At 40.6% G+C, this 17,166-nt stretch overlaps 1 long non-coding RNA gene across 1 annotated transcript; it reads right to left on the bottom strand.

Moving 5' to 3' along the window:
- Positions 1-1,969: 1,969 nt before the first annotated feature.
- LOC113484730 lies at positions 1,970-17,158 on the bottom strand. The gene is made up of 4 exons (XR_003399273.1): positions 17,010-17,158; positions 14,856-15,065; positions 4,872-4,996; positions 1,970-2,249 (listed from the first exon to the last, which is right to left on the bottom strand). It is a non-coding gene; the product is annotated as an uncharacterized LOC113484730 (long non-coding RNA).
- Between the last annotated feature and the right edge of the window lie 8 nt (positions 17,159-17,166).

Below are 17,166 nucleotides of genomic sequence, written 5' to 3'. Positions count from 1 at the left end.
AGAAACCTGAGCAGATTGCAGCCAAACTGACCCCTTATTTATTTAACAAGCATAAACTCTCTCTCCCTTGACCATGTCTCTCCAAAATGTGCTATGAAAAGTTTTGCCAATACACACTTTATCTTCCCAGACTCCTTGGGGTCTCAGCCAGTTATCTTCCCCATGTGAATTCTTTATTCTTCTTTATGCGTTTTCTTTGAGGGCATTGCTACAGGTCACCTACACTCTTCACAGAGAGTCTCGGGGCCCTGAGGGCACTAATAGGCCATGCTGGCCTTGACCAGCCTCGTCTGGTTTCTCCACCCACAGTCCCTGTACGTGGGCCTGGGAGCTCCGCTTAAGTACAGCCCTGGGCCTTCAGTCCTGGCCCAAACTATGCTGCAGGAGTACTGCCCAGCCATGACTGTACCTGGCCATGGACCTCTCTGGTCCTGACCTCTGGACTGACCTCCCGGCTTGACCTTGGATCTGCCTCTTAACTATGGACCTGCCCAGCAATCACTGCACTATACTCTCAGGAGACCTGATCCTGGCCCTGACTTGTGGACTGACCTGTTAGTCCTTTCTCATCACTGTGAATTTGTGGGATGATCTGGACTCATGGTTGAGCCTAGCTGCTATCTTTGGGTCTGGCCTGCTGGGTTAGCATGGGGCTGGACCTTGTCTGTGTTACTGCACTTGGGTTCTGTCTCCCTGCCCCTTAGGGAGCAGCTGGTGCTTGCTGCTCCCTGACAGTGGGCACAGCCTTGTTAGACTGAAGTTGTTTACAGATACTCCAAAGTTTAGAAAATCCAAAATTTGGTGACAACATAACTGAAAATAGAGTTGGAAGAAATATTGAGTAATAAGATTTCAGATCTCTGATTATTCCAGCAACTCTGATGCAAAACAGAAGCACTTTATCCTGCATCGATTATTTTGCGTTAACCCATGCAATGCCCAGCTTGATTGGTGCAGTGAATTCTGTTGACTGCTTGGCCTGCTGGAAGACAGCTCTGCTCTGCTCTGTTCTGCTCCTGACCTATGTAGCACTGTTGAACCCAATCTGGCGATGCTTCTAAAGAGCATCAGTGACCTTGAAAGTCCTTAATACTGGCCAGTGCTGGCTGGTCAGCATTTTGAGAACCAAGCAACTGAAGAAAATCCAGGCTGCTCTTCACTGAGTGTTCACTTCTAATTTACATTAGATTCTAGCAGCATAGGAAATAAACTTCAGCTAACTGCTGACTTACTAGCATGGCTCGTGCTGTAGCCCCTCCCATCAATGCCCATGTTGTTCCATGGTTGCTCACAGGTGTGGGATGTCTCCTGTTCGGCACAGGAGCTCCCAGCTATCTCAGATGCCCTGCTGGTCACACAACTGCTGCCTCTGCCACAAGCTGCCTCATTACCGTAGTTAAGTCAAGGTAGATGAGTTGCTAGTGTGTACCACTGGCATATCAAAGAGGGGAATTTTATAGATCCCATCCTCTCCTTGAGAACTGCTTCCTCTGCCAGCACCTGTCTTTGCCCCAAATACCATTTTGTGGATGACCTGAGATGATAGCCCCAGACTTAGGGGCAAAGTAGAAGTTCCTCCCCACTGCACAAGTATTATGTAGTGCTTCTCCTCTTCCCTTCCCATGTCCTGAACCTCCTTACCTCTAGATAAACTTTACTACGTTCCTCAGTCCTGGTGCTCTTATGGAAGAGGTGAATCCCAACAAGATAGGATTGTTGCGTCTCTAATGAGAAGAAATTGAGAGATCCCAGCTTTTAGCTTGCACTTTGAAACGTGTACAATATGCAGTAGGCAAACGCTGTGCCTGAATGTGACAGCTTTACCTTGGCAGGATGGAACAAGAGAATAGAGGACTCATCTGGCACCAGGCCTACCTAGGGAAAATGTCAGTAATCACAACAGTTACATTAATCTGTGAGTGTAGGATTGAGATCTTTCTGGCAACTTCAAGCCTCCCCCTAAGCACGCTGAAAACCATCTAATGGTTGCTCACTTAGATCAGGTAATCAATCAGGCAAGGACCAAGTAAAGGCAGGAATCTATTTTATATAATCCAGCTGTTTGTGAGAAGCACAGCTTACCTCACCCACCAGTCACACTGGTTTGTGTTTCCATCTTCAGTATCTGAGCGGGCAGAGCAGGTTCAGAAGGCCAGCATGGCCCCCCACTGCAAATGAAGGCCCCATCACTGCCGTGGGACAAAGATGCAGACACTCAGTATCTCCTTTGCAGCTTTTCAGCCACTCGTCTACCACCAGAGAATGCAAAGGGACACTCAGTTTAGAAATGTGGTTTCCAGACCATCTCGCAAATCTGCAAGCCTTATTCCTCCGGAGCTTCTCTCCTTGTCCCTACCTCAAACAAGCCACCCCCAATTCCTGGTTATCCATCTTTGCCAACTTCCCTTTTCTAGTACCCTCCCAGAGCACAAGCTATACTAGCATCAGTAGCATACGAATAGTAATACACTATATTAATGCACTATACTAGTAGTATAGTACTTTACTACTAGTATAGTAATTTTAACAGAAATATTTACTGATAATTTATTAGTTACTTTATTCCAAAATAATTATTAATCCTGTTTTTCAAATTAACAACTTCAAGTATTTTGTTATTTTCTTTTTGTAAAGCTGTGTTTATATATATGTTTGAATACCAAAATAATTGTCAGTTTACTGTCCCTGTTGGCAGGTCATGGCTAAGGACTAATCCATTTTAGGCTTTAATGTGCTTTCACCAGCACTGTGAATCTTCGTGTCAGCCACAAGAGGGAGGACGTGACATGCAGTACACTGAAGATTCCAGTTTACCCATGAAAGTTTCCAGTTTACAGAAAAGTTACACTAGTTTATGTTAGGGGTCTATTTTAAATCAGTTTAGTCAAAATCGGTGCAAGAAGTTGGCTGACATTTGTTGTCAAGTATAAGAATAGCTTATTTTGGGTTGCCATAAACAGATTACAAATTGACATAAACTAAACTAAGAGTCTTTACAGAAGTGTTTATACCCATTTAACTGAGTTGGTCGAAACCTCCATGGAAGATTAACCAGTGGGACTTTTGTGTTTGGATAAACACTAAGCCTGAAATACACCAATTTAGCTTAGAATAGGAATGAAAAAGTCTGGTTTATCTTCAAAAATAAACTGTGTACTATATTCATCATCAGCTTCACAAAAAGTCCCTCTTGAAGAAGAGACTGCTCATCTGCATTTGATTGTTTCTATTTGAATCTTTTGCATTAATTTTTGTTGCTGATTCTGCTTCATACAAACAATCTCTTAACACTGAGGCATTCTGTGACTGCAGCAACACAACAGAAGACAAGGGAGAAAAGATGTTCTAGCACTTGACTATTTGAGAACTTTGCATTTAAAAGCACAATTTTATGGCAGACTTTCTGGTAACTTTCCAGAAAAAAATTTACTCAGGATTTCTTTTAATGATGGTGCTGAGGTGTTGCTGGTTGGTTGGTTTGTTTGTTTGCTAGGATAGAGGGGGAAATCTATGTTCAGAGGGATTAAATTTTGAAAAGTCTGAATCTGTAGAATATCTTCTGAATATTTTTTCCATCACTTGCTTCTCTCAGTTAAGATTGCCTTGTTCCTCCCTTTCATACACTTCACACTTCCTCCTTAGCTTTGTAATCTACATTGCCCCAAGGAAACGCAGCTGTCATGATGGTTCACAGATCAAAATTCAGCCTTTAATGTAGCTAAGGCTTGATCCATTAACTACTCTGAAGATTATGACCAAAGCCTTAAACTGGCATCTGAAATATGAAACTTCAGCACGAGTTAATGAGGCCCAGGAAAGCCGCACAGGAGGCAGCTATTGTATCCAATGCGATGTGATTTTAAAGAGAGACAAAAGCAACTAGCACTGCCACAGGAGTGAGTAGCAGGGCAAAGTAAAACCTGAGTCAGTCTGAAGCAAGATTAAAGATGAGTAATGAGAAGGGAAGTTTTGGCTACAATATTAAACATACATAGGAGCTAGCAAAGTCTGAAGACCAGAGCGACGTGATGTTGCTCGGATTCACCAAGAAGTCAGGCAACAGCATTCATCACGTTTAGGAGTTACTCCAAGCAATGCAAAACACAAAGAGAGGTTGCCCTGGAAGCAAAACGATGGACAGTGGTATTCCCAGAATGCACAGGAGCCACTTGACAGTGGGACACTCTAGTGATATAAGTGGCGATAATCGGATTTATACACTATGGGTCATGTCAGCTGACAGTAAATGGAGGAAAATAATCTGGGCTGAGAAGGGATGTAGCAGTGACAACCACGTGTTCATACTGTAAGTTTCCTTTTGGTAAAAGAAGAACCTTAGTACTTGAAACTACTGTTAAAAAAAGTTGTACCTCCATGTTTACCAGCACAGCACTAGAGTGCCAAAGATGGACCTACAGTTTTACTGGATCTGAGCTGAAGGAGAAAATGAGCAAGAAGGAGTAATCCACAGTATCAATTAAGCAGGATACATTTCAACATCAGCACAAAGAGAGATGCTAACATTAAGGACCAACCAGAAATAGCCCAATAAGTTTCCACTGAATCAACATTTTCTGGTGGAAAACTGTCCTGGCTGGAAAAGTTTCAGCAAGCTTAAATTCTTACATTGAAAGTACTAGTTATCACTTCTCCATTCTATAAATACCATGTGTTCACAATTGCTGGCCTTTCAAGTTTATTATAAATCTAAGTATGATTATGCTGTGTGACTCATTGCAGCAAACCAAATGACAGAAAATGTAAATTGTCAAAACTCAGAGATGTAGGTATTAGAATTATTCCATTCAGCATATACTTCATGGAGGCTCCCATTAGAAAAATACTTTAAAAAATTATTTTAAAATACTTACTGCTACTTGTGCAATTCAAAGTCAAGTCACTACAACGTGGTTGTACTCTGCATATTCACTATCTTCTGTTTTGCACAATACCAGCTGAATGAATGTATTTGCATCTGAATATTAAAGAGGACAGCCTAAAACCCAAAACAATTAATGAGTCAAATTTTATATTTTCAACAGGGTGATATTAATGCATAAACAAATCTTTTATCAGCTGACACAGTCAAAAAGGAGATAGCCCACTAGTCCTAGGTTATCCTTCAGTCTTCCCCACTGAATCAGGCAGGATTCAAAAAAGAATGAATTTGAGATGGCAGGTCATCACCCAACTGATAATGAACAATTTTTTTGTGATAGGAGGAGGACTGGACCTGAGGTCCAAGGAATTTCTTTCTAGTTCTATGCCCTAATTTGGACAACACTACAGATTAAGTCAGTAACTCAGTTATTGTGAATTAAATAATCCCAGAAGAGTTAGTTCACAGCAGGTTGTTAGTGCCAGAGCAATTACATCATATCCAGGCACACTGTAACCTTCTGTTGAGGGGACAGTTCACAGATGACTTCCAAGAAGTGAAGCTCTAATTTAGAATCAGATGTTAACTGCTTACTGGTAGCACTTTTGTTGTGACCAGGTATTTATTTTGTCTAGTTGTTTGGCCACCAGCTGCTCTATCAGGCTTGACTCCCTGCAGCTGAGAAGCAAAATATGATAAACAGCTCAATTTCTCATAATGACTTTTTTTTTTTTTTTCCCCAGTTCTTTACACTGGCCGAGGTGTAGGTATAAAGGTATAAATCTTTGTGCTTGTTTTCCAGGCCTCGTTGCACAGTTCGTTACACATACACAAACTTTGGGTCACGGATTCTACAGCTCAGTAAGCACAACTATGACAGTGTCTTGAACAGCATCTGTGTCCCTCAGAACAGCTCAGCCAGTTGTACCATGGCAATGGCTCACGCACGATACAGTTACATGGGCTCCAAACACATCTTAGGATATAGAGTCCTCTATCTACATGTGCAGCTGTGCTCACTAATGAATTGCAGTGCTTCTCATCTCCACAAGCCCACATACAGTTTGTGGTTTATGGATTGCAAGCACTTGGCTGCAGAAGCTTTCACATGTTCTTTATATCCTTGTAGTTGGAGTTTTTCAGTCTAGAGCCATGACATGCCAGTTCCAGCACTCCCATACTACCAGTGAACACAGCTCTAGTGTTAGTTTGCTTTTTTTTTTTTTTTTTTTAATGTTCCGAGAAAGACTTAGGCATTAACAAACCTTTATGATCCAGGATTTGAATAAACTAATCTGAAAGAGTGGCTTCAGAAATTCAACCCCTTTCCCCCTTTCCTCCATCCGATGCTGCCACAACCATTAGTAACTTTACATATAGCCATCAGTAAAGATGCTTGTTACAGCTTGTCTGCTGGCTGCAGAAGAGGGTTTCAGATGCCCCCATGCTCATATACCTTGGTAGGTATTTTTTTCTAGCTACCTGTAGATATTTTGCAGGAGAATTTGCTGCAGGGCAGCAAGGAAATTATTGTTAACTCCTTCCAGGCCGGTCCATAATCTAAAAGTGAGCCAGAAACCTTGGATTAATGCAAGAGTGCCAGTGTTTTGTTTAGGAGCTCCTGGCAACCCAAATCACACTGTTGGCCTTGGCATTCTGAACGTTCGATGTAAGAATACATGGGAAGTTGCCACTTTCTTTGAGTCATGAGGAGAGAGGACAGGATTTACTCCCGCTTGTCCTCTTGTTGAACTCAAATCTGAAACTATGCCACTGGAAAAAATGTAAGTCCATGCAGAATGCATGTTTTAAGTCAGACGATGAATACGATCTCCAAAATGATACAGCATATGCTCAGGATAGCATGTAGTCCCCATTCATTTGATCACCGCCCCCTGCTGCATCCCAGTGCTGATGTGCTGGGAACGGGTTCATCAGATCACACCCTTACTGGAGCAGACTGCCTTAAGGGGTCAAAGTCCAGTCAGACTTGGATGAGTCTGGATGTGCAATGCAGCTTCCCCATACAAGCTGTGGATGCTTTAACTAATATTTTCAAATTGCTACTGATGTGCATAGGAAAGGAAATATGGCGACGAGAATATGATGCAAGATCCCAGACTGCCTTGTTCTGTTTCAACAGAAATTAAAGCCTTGTTCAGACTTCCCAAGGGCAAAAAACTTTAAGAGTCTGTTCACCAGGGAGTCAGAGAATCATCTATAAAAATAATCTTGGAAGAAATTTGAGTGTACTGGGTGGCACTGACATATCAGTACAGCATCTTATATATTTTGTTGGGCAAGAAAATAGGAACATTTCTATTTTAGCTTTATTACAGCTTTGCAATTAGTAGAAAGCAATCTATTATTAGCTGTACAGCCTCATTTAAAGTCATCTGCGCTTACAGATGTTTCTCTGTCTCAGCAGTGACACTCTCAAAAAATCTCAAGTTTATCCATATTGGATCCTTGTGATTGGAAGGTTTTTCAGTTACTATTTCTGATTTCGAATGCTTATTCTGAATACTAAAAGTACCCATTCACTGCTAAGCACTTTATCATAGATAGGCTTCAAACCGTTATTAAACGACAAACACAAAGCTGTTATCCCCAGTTCTATGTAAATGCAAGTAAGCCAGTGTCCCCAAATGCATCGCTTATCTGTTAAAGGCATTTGGTTGTTTTATTACAGCTAACAGGCAAAGTAAGAATGAAGCTGAGTAGAGTATGGGTAGCTACCCGTAACCTATTTTAGAGAGGTTCCTTCCATGTTCGTGGGATCCCCCGTGAGTCACATCTGGCTGTGCAATATTCTCATCCCCCACCAGCCAATTGATAAAAAATGCACTAATACTAAACCACCAGTTTCACATGGGACTGTAAAACTGAGCAACACAAGACCTCTCTGAACCCAATCCCTGCTCAGTACAGTAATGTGTACTGTGCTGCTCTGCATTCTGGGCAGGAAGATGGGAATGGCTGTGACGGTAGCATAGAAACTTGGACACATAGTGCCAGACTGCTTCCAGCCAGTGGAGATGCTGCCTTTATGTACCACACCAGGAAAGGATCCGAGTTCCTTGACGAGCTGGTGCAGACTGGCTCAAACCTGCAGTGCATAGATCTGGGCCCTGTGTGGTTGGCCTGAGATGACTGTGATTCTTGTTTCATTTTTTTTCCTCATCTGGAAATGCATGAAATAATAGTTGGCTGTGTTGCAGCCTACCACAGTTTTGTCTTTATAGGGTGACACCAAAGGTATAGATCTCCTGCCTTTAGGCATCTGAAGATGTGAGAACTACTAGAGTAGTATTAGAACAAACTTAGTACAATTCATGTCTATCTCTCAAGGTTGAAAATGTCCCCTGGTTTCCTTTCAATTCTGGAAGGAAACCCAGAAGTAAATTAACCTGACTGGGACCCTAGGACGAAACAGCTGTTGAGCCACATTGAATTTGTACATTGACATCACTGAATCTTCAGTGGAGTTTAATGATGTCAGAATGATGATCTGCATATTTGTATCTCAAACTGTTCCCTTGAAGCTTTTCAACATCTCCCTCTGTATAGGGATCCCTGTCTTCTGAGAAGGAGTTCAAAGAGACTAAGGCAATGCAGGGGCTGGAAGCTTCCTCAGTGTCAGACCTTGGCTGCCTATGTCCTAGGACCTACAGAACTACCACTGGCAAGGGGAGCAAAGGGGCTCAAAAGCTGTTAATAAATGAAAATTATTAGAATACTAACTCTTGATTTTGGGAAGAACTGCACAGAAGAAATAGCTCCAGTAAATATATTTTATACTTTATCCATAAATTGAAACTTTATACACAACCTTAGCGAACTCAGGCAGTAGCCTTAAAAAACACAGTTTTTGTAGTCAGTTTAACACCCTTGCTTCTACTATTTCTAGCTTTAATAAATACATTCCTCTTGGGTCAAAGCTCCCCATGCTTAGTTCTAGATCAAAGGCCAACTTTCATGTTCACCAAGTGAATTGAGTTTTCAGCTGTGAATTATTCAAAAGTGGGTGTAGGAAAGAAAGAGACTTTAGTGTTGTGATAAAAAATGTTGTGCTCTGGTTACTAAAAATTTCTAATCAACTTCAGCCACCTTTTCAAAAGTCTGTTTGGACTGAGGAGAATCAGCTCTCAGTGATTCTCGATTCTCCCTGACTGGTTGGGGTTGCTTTGGAAAACATTTTCTTCAGATTCTCTAGCTTTATTGGGGTTGGTGCAAACGTGCCCCCAAGAGCGGGGGATCAGTTTTCGCACAGTCAGCACTCCAGCACTGAGCTTATCTGCACAAAAGAGAATCTGGATATATAAACCAAAGAGCTCCTTCCTCAAGATGGTGCAAAAGCTCTCCCATCTGAGTATCTCCACAGCTGTGTGAAGAAGAAGGTATGGGAGAAATATGAATGCCCCCTAAACCAAACAGACTGAGTGTGCAAAAATTAGGTTGATTTCTAAAGGTGGCGTTGCTCTCATGCTAGTTCGGCTGGGGCTGTGCATTTCCCTTTGCAAGGTAAACCTCAACTGTTGCTGGTATTTGCTCTTTGCCTATACCGTAAATGTAGAGGATACGAAACATGTAAGATTCAGAGATACAGGAACACCTCTAAGTTAAAGAGTTTTCCAATTTAACTAAAGTTAAAATTTCACTTCTGGTTTGGTAGTTGCCCTCAGTGCTTCACAGTGCCTCTTTCACCAATGAATTACCCTGTGTCTCTTCTAGATACTTGGCTGAAGACACAGAACTCCTACAAATTGTAAGAGGTGTTGGGCCTGAGTCAGCAGCATGTCTTTGGCCTTGTTAGACAGACTGGCTGAAGAGCAGAAAAATATGCAAAGCGCATCAGCCTGTTTTACCATATATGCAAGAGCCCAGTTGCCTTTATATAAAAAGCCTTAAGGGTAGGTGTCGTTTGGAATTTAGACCCAGTCTGAAATAGCCAAAACCGTTTAGGTAATATAGTGAGTCATGGATAATGACTTTGAAAAAGACCTCATGTAACCACATATGAAGGGCAGACTCAAATCTTCAGTGCTCCAGGTACCTGCGCCTTTAAAGGAGCTGACATTCACTTAACCTCCCTGGTATGCAGTGTCAGATAACCAGTGCTCTGCTGAACAATGGATAGAAAGCTGACAGACTTTCAGAGGCCAAGCTAGGTTTACATTAGGCATTTTCCATAAGGTCTTTTGAAAAGGTACACCCAGATCTGAGAAGGAGAGCAAGCAATAATAACTGCACTTAGTAATGTGTACAGTAAACAGACTTGAGAGCAGGTGACAGGCGCAGCTAAAGCGCGTTCCTAATCTTAAAAGTGACTCTAAAAGTGACATTGTGGAGGACTGCTTCAATCTGTCTGTCTTTTGTTCATCTTATAAACAAGTTTTTCCTTGAACTGCCAAGTCTGCCTGTTCCCCAGAGAGGCTAAAGTCAAGCAGGGTTCCTCCTGACTCATGCTTCATAGACAGCAATTGGAGATGTGCAAGTGAAACTCACTTAACCCTACCCATGATGGAAACTATTAGCTCAGTGGTATTTTTCTTGCTAGAAAGTAACTAGTATGGCTGAACACGTGTTCAGCTGTTTCCCAGGTACCCTTCATCTATCTAAAGAACTTCAGGAACGGTTTGAGGTGCCTTAACTGAAATTCTGCAGAGAGATTCGAAGCATCACCACTAGACCAGAAGTCATGTTTTACAGTTACAGTCACCATTAGAAATATCAAGCTGTCACTAGCATGAAATAATCTAAACATTAAACATGATCAGAGGCTTTTCATATCCCAAGTTGTTTTTCTGCTCTGTTCTTCATCAGGCTTAGAGAAAGGTCACTCTAATTAGCATTTATTTCATTATTTTACAGGATCTTCTACTTTTTATATGGTTAATAGCGAGGAATGACCAAAAAAAGTTCAGGTTGTTGCTCATGTGAACTCAGAAGCTGCAAAAGGTTCCTTTTCTCATCTGTATGCTACTCTTGCAGTGGCTATAGAACCTACACTCTGCAATTTTTCATCACTGAAAGGCTTCACTTCCCACATTCTAGTGTCTTTAAGGAAAATGCTGGGCAAGACACAGAACCTCATTAAAGTCACACTAAAAAAAATAAAGGGTCTGTGACTTTGTATCAAATTCTCCAGCTATGAATCTATGAAAGAAGCACTGTGCTGAGATGTCAGTGGTGGCCCTGATTGTCTCGCTATGCAAATGAGAGTCTGTCTGTAGTTGTATAGTTAGAATATAAAATTAAAAAAATAAAGTTGTTATTATTGTTACTAAGTAATTAAATTATTAGATCTGAAATTTAACTATTTAACTATTATGCTATTTTAATATGGACTAGAGTTTCCATAGTCTCACTTTCTTTCTAAAGAGGGAAACTAGATAAATTAACAGAAATCATATTTACCGAGTTTCACTTACTAATACCTTTGCACAGTTCTGTTTGGTTTGTAAATAATAGGGCATATATGTGTATGTTTGGTTATATATATGTGTGTGTATATATATATGTGTGTGTGTATATATAGATATAACAAGAACCAACAAGCTGTTTTCATTGACTTGATTTTTAATGTTGTTTTTCCTTCTTCCTAAAATTAGGACACTGGATCCAAACTCCTTTACAAAGCAAACTTACTGAAGAAGCTTTTTTAGCCCTCTGTACAAATTAGAGAGCCCCATCAGGAGTCAGTCTCCACTAGGAGAGAAACTCCAGCACTTGCTCCCAGCTGATAACAGGAGAACATGGAGCCCAGGCACTCCGCCCACCCTACCACATAAAACAAGGCACTGAGCATCAGGGTTCCAGTTTCAACCACAAAACAGTTGTTATCAGCACCAAGGAGTGTCTTTGTTCTCATTCCGGCTCTTGACCTGTATCATGAAGGTAAATGTGCTTTACAGTTGCTTTTCCTATGTATGTCTATATGGGATAAGCAAGAATGAACAGCCATGAAACTCTAAAGACCTTGTTGCAACAATTTCAGTTGAAATCCTGGCCTGATCTATGTATGCCACTCGTTATGCAGTACTGTCTTCAATGAAACTTCTGCTTACTTAAGAGGACCTATAATAATAATATTTTGCATCTATAATAGTAATATTTTGCATCTAACATACATACACAGCTAGGACATATTTGTCAAAATCCTAATTATCTATGTGTCTTTACTGCTGCTCCATGCAGTTGGATGGAAGGCTGACCATGTTGATGGTGTAAGATCCAATACTATATTATTTGATTATGTTATTAATGGTATCATGGAGAATTCATCCATGGTTACATGACGGTGGAGGTCTCAGACTAAAACCCAGAATTCTCTCCCACAAGTCCTTATCATAACTCAGTTGTAACTGTTGACTTGGAGGACTCTGGCCTCCTCTCCCTGGCTTTGTCTCTGCTGAGATGCTGAACTGCTATGAGGGCAGTTTATGCAGCCCAACAATTTAGTGCTTCCTGCTGCACTCGTGAATGAACTCATGACACTCTAGCTCACCCAGAATTATCAAACTCATGAGAATTATTCTGGTCATCAGTTCTATGAGGTAAACAAAATGAAAGAGTTCTTTTTCTCCAAAATGATACTACTTCTGCATTGTCTTAGACTATCATTTTCAGACTTAGAGATCTGTCCCAGACATACAAAAAATCTAGTTTGCTATTTAGTAATGTGTTCTGTTTATAACTGTTCTCTTCTAAGAAAGAGAGAGGCTGGTGATACTTCTAAATGATGTAATAGTCATATGGGAGTTCACTCCCCTGCTCAGATTTGGTTCCTGGTTTTCAGTGTCTCCACCTATAAAGCAATATATATTACATGGAGATTTCAAGGGCTTTGAGAGCCTGTGTAAAGCAAACAAAATGTTAACTATTATATCATCTTAGAATATCAAAGAGGCCAGGTACAGTAATTTCTCTAAGAAATCCAGGATTTTGTTGATGTTATTTTGCTTTTAGTTTTGTTGAGTATTAACCCACAAGAATGAGGGCATAAGGCATAGTTTAGTCAATATGGAGAATTCAATGAAGTCTATCAGAAGAATGATGTAAGAAGAGACCAGATAGAGTACTTTTATTCTGAGAAAAAAATGCACTTTTAAGCACTGTAAAAAATTGTATCATCTAAAAATTAATTTATTTGGAAAAACATATTTGCTCATTTTAGTAGTAACATATTTAACTGTAGCCAGGATTCTTATTTGCTACAGACATCCAGGCATCTGCTTGTCTGCCCTGCCTAGGTCTGTGTACCTGCAATTTTGAAAGCACTTGCCTCCTTCGGGCTTGGTTACTGATCTAGATAAGCAACCATAAATCATATCCAAAAATAGCGAGAAAAAAAGCAAGTAAAAATACTGTAACAACACTCAAAAAGCAAGTCCAAGTCAATAATAGAATGGTATTGCTAGGAAACTGAGCTCCTTGAAAATGTTCTTTGCATATATAATGTTTTTTCATCACCGAACTTGTTACAGCTAATTCAGGTAATTTCTCTGCACATGAAGAATTAGGTCAAAGGAATTACAAAGTATTTGTTATAAACAAATGTTCAGTCTATTGATAAATTCAGATCATGATCCATAAGCAATGAGGGGTATACTTATTTCCTTATATGAAGGAAATACTTATGAAAGTAGATGTTTAAGCATTTCGGGTGATGGCATAAACGACAGGCACATCGTCAGCTATGATTTGGAACTGCATTTAAAAAATGTGTCAATGAAAACCATGTATTAAGCAAAACAGCACTCTAGCTCAGAGATCTGAATCTGGTTAACATTTGACAGACGTGTAATTTTTCACTCCCAGTGAAGCAAGAGAGGAGATCACATCCTTCTCAGTCTAAAGCAAAATCCTCACATTGAAGGAATTAATGTAAAATGGTTTGGCTCTGCTAATCCTGGCACACTCTGTACTCAAAAGAGCAATATAAGATCTTCCAGAAAGTAACTCAAATGAAAAATGAGAGTCTGTTTCTTTCCATATAGACCCCAAATGTAGGTACTGCAAGTTAGACTGCATGGATACTCTCATCCCCTCTCAAAAACATAATTAAGTTTGATCTCTTTGAAGTTACAGGACTGAATAAAAACCTTTGGATTTGAATTTATCAATGCATTCCACAATTATTTCCATATCATTGGGTTTAAAATCTTCCTTCTCCACAATACAGATTCCTTGATTAACAGTTTTTTACCATGTCCAAAAAAAGAAAGAGTAAGTTAATGAAGTAAACAGCTACGTGCCTTCAGAAAACATGTCAGGGTAGTAGGAAGCAATCTTTCTTTAGAGATTAGTTGAAAAGAAACTGTTTATTAGTGACAGCTACACAGCACACAAATTAGGGTTTGAATAAAATACACTTGCATTTGAGAATAAAACAGAAGAATTTATGTTTACCCTAATGCATAGGACTCACTGTCTGCTTTACAAATATTTACATGCTGAGAGCTTAAGGCTTCTTGTGTGTTCTGCTCTCAGGGACTCGCTCCTCTATATTTCTTGGTGACAGAAATGCAAAAAGTCGATGAATCATGACCAGTAGTGGTAACTCAGTCCTTACTGTTAAATCGTCTAAGCAGCACCCCATTTTCTTTTTATAACTGCCTGAGGCTACCACGTAGGCTTCCTCGAATACCTGGCTGCATTTTCTGCCCAGCACAAACATTTCTTCACCATCCATCATCGAAAAAGCACTGCCGTGTACATTCAAAGCTGTATACAAATACATACCACATTTAAAATCACTTTTAGTGAGGTAAGTAATTAAATAGGATGTAATATATACCCCGAAATTATACTTTGGGTCTCAGCATTGTGAGGGCTTGTATGGCAGCCGTTCATGCTTTCTCATGGAGGATTCTTCCCAAGCATTTCACTGACACAGCCCACTGTCACACATTTTCTGTCCCAGTGGTCACACCTGCTTTTCAATGCTAATTACATCTTGGGCTGTGCTAACCTCAAGAGACTCCTTCGTGGTAGATAGTCCATAGCTGCTTCCAGTTCCACAGAAACCAGCCCATTCTCAGCATTCACCCAACTGTCTACCTTGAGCACCTCCTCCAAGCCCTGTGGACCAAGCAGAGCTTCCTGAGACAGTCTTAATACTTCTGAGCTCTCTGACAACTGCTCTTTCAGCTCACACTCTCCCATGTAATCTGTCTACATCCTGAATGTTAGAAAAGAGAAAAAAATAAATAGCAGATCAGAAACTCTCTTAACAAATCAACGTTACTGCTTTGCCAATTAAGAACCAAAAAAGAGTAAGTCAAGAGGCAAATTGCCAATGGACAAATTGCAAGAATCTTTGACACATCACTAAGCCATGGTCTGAAGCATTTTCAAGTAGGTGTGTCAGGCTGCTAGGCAGCAGCAGGAAGAGAAAGCTAAGGCTTTGGGTTATTTAAGGAAAAATCTTGATGAGAAGAACAACTCTATGGAGAAGTTGCATCAATATGGGAGACTAGTAAGTTTTCCACTTTAGCTGTGCTTCACATGATGAGACACTGAAGCATCACAGTGGCAACAGCAGTTATTAAAAACTGAGATATTCAGTGTTCGGAGTATATAAAATCTGTTTTCTTGTGTTTCCTTTTAAGAGTTTGCTAACCGGGACAATAAGAAAGAGCTAGAAAGGTCAAGGAGAACCAAGAGGAACTGTGATACAAAGAGTAATTGAAAAATGAGAGGATGAGAGTACAGCAGAAGATGACAGAGGGCAAATTTTTACAATCTCTTCCCAGTTCATGCCACAGCAGACCACTGAAGGCAGAACACTTCCTGCATGTATGTAAAGTGGCATCACTTACCGCTGTCAGAACTACTTCAGACTCGCTGTCCGAGTTTAGCAAATATGAATACTGAATACCATCTATGCCAAGGAAACATGCTCATGTTACATAATTGCCAAAACCAGTTTTAAATTTGCCAGGAATAAAAAGCACCCCAAAACACAGAACCTTCTTTATGCAGTGGAGAAAACTGACAGATAACATGAGTTACTCTGTTTAAGATCTCTGCTTTACAGTTCTTTTACTCTGCATTTGTTGCTTATGAAGAGACAGAGTAGCTGCCTTGTAAAAAAAATAATTTTCAAGCAATTTCAGTGTTACACACCATCTACAATGTATATTCATCTATATGTATCGGCAGACCAGTGTTCTTGTTCTTGCCAGGTGAAGTTTTGCTGCTGTGGTGTTCCTTTGTTCCATGGTAAGACCAAGGCTTTCTCTGTCTTCCTTGATTTGCACTCTTTCTTGGCAACAAACAATTAAGCCTGCCAAAACTTAGATAAATAACAAGGTGAAGTGTGAGGGCAGGAGTTGAGCATTTACCACCTAGCTAAATGAACTTTATTCCCTGGAGGCTGCAGGAGGAACAGTGGTTTAGTGAGCTGCAGATGGGATGGGCAGTCTGAACACTGTATTCTAATCTGGGCTCTGCTGCTGACTCATCATGTCACCTTTGGGAAATAACTGCCTCGATACACACTTGTTTTTTTCTTCCGTGAGGCAGTCACACTCCCTTGTAGACACCAGTTACCACAGTTACAGATCCTAGAATAGTTAGGATGAACAGTTTCTCAATCAGATAAACTGGCAATCCTTCATTTTGTTCTCTGCTACAGGAAGAAGGGCCAGAAGTGACAGAAAATTAAAAAGTTCAAGCAAGGTAATTCAGCTCCTTAGTGTCAGAGACCAGATTTATTCCAGTTGCATACCATGGAGGAGTGAGGTAAAATCCTGACACCTACTCACCAAAGGCTGGGTGGAGGATGATGGCCCATATTAATCCTGAACAGAACTGGTAGCTGCAGTTCCGTGTGTATCAAGCGAGCCATCATAACTTGGAAAATCTGACCTGTAAGATTATTGTCAGCAGTGACTTGCTGCCAAGCAGCCTATTCTTATTTATTCCACTAAAGTCAACCTTGCTGACACAAGCCTTTTTTAAAGGCAATCTGCTCTGTGCATGCCTGTCCTGTTACTAGGTTACTAGAGAATGAATTATCTCTGGGTTTTTTTGCAAATCCCTGTTCTTGCTTTTGGAAGTCTGGTCACACAAATCTGTTGTAGAACAGACCTATTTGCATCTTTGATTTCTATTTACTTACTTAGCTCTGATGAACTCTTCTTGCCTCCTTTCCCAAGCCCTGCCATAAGATAAATAGCGGATTCAGACTATTTGGTTTTGAGCCGTGCCAAGGTTTGCGCTCTCGGCAGCATGCTGATCATGGCTGCAATTCCTGGCTTCCAGGGATCTGGGATCCA

The sequence above is a fragment of the Athene cunicularia genome (genome assembly GCF_003259725.1).
Source record: "Athene cunicularia isolate RWA chromosome 12 unlocalized genomic scaffold, athCun1 chr12_part1, whole genome shotgun sequence".
In the NCBI taxonomy this organism is placed as follows: Eukaryota; Metazoa; Chordata; class Aves; order Strigiformes; family Strigidae; genus Athene; species Athene cunicularia.
The sequence above is the reverse complement of the archived record's forward strand: the minus strand, read 5'-3'. Positions and strand labels throughout refer to the sequence as shown.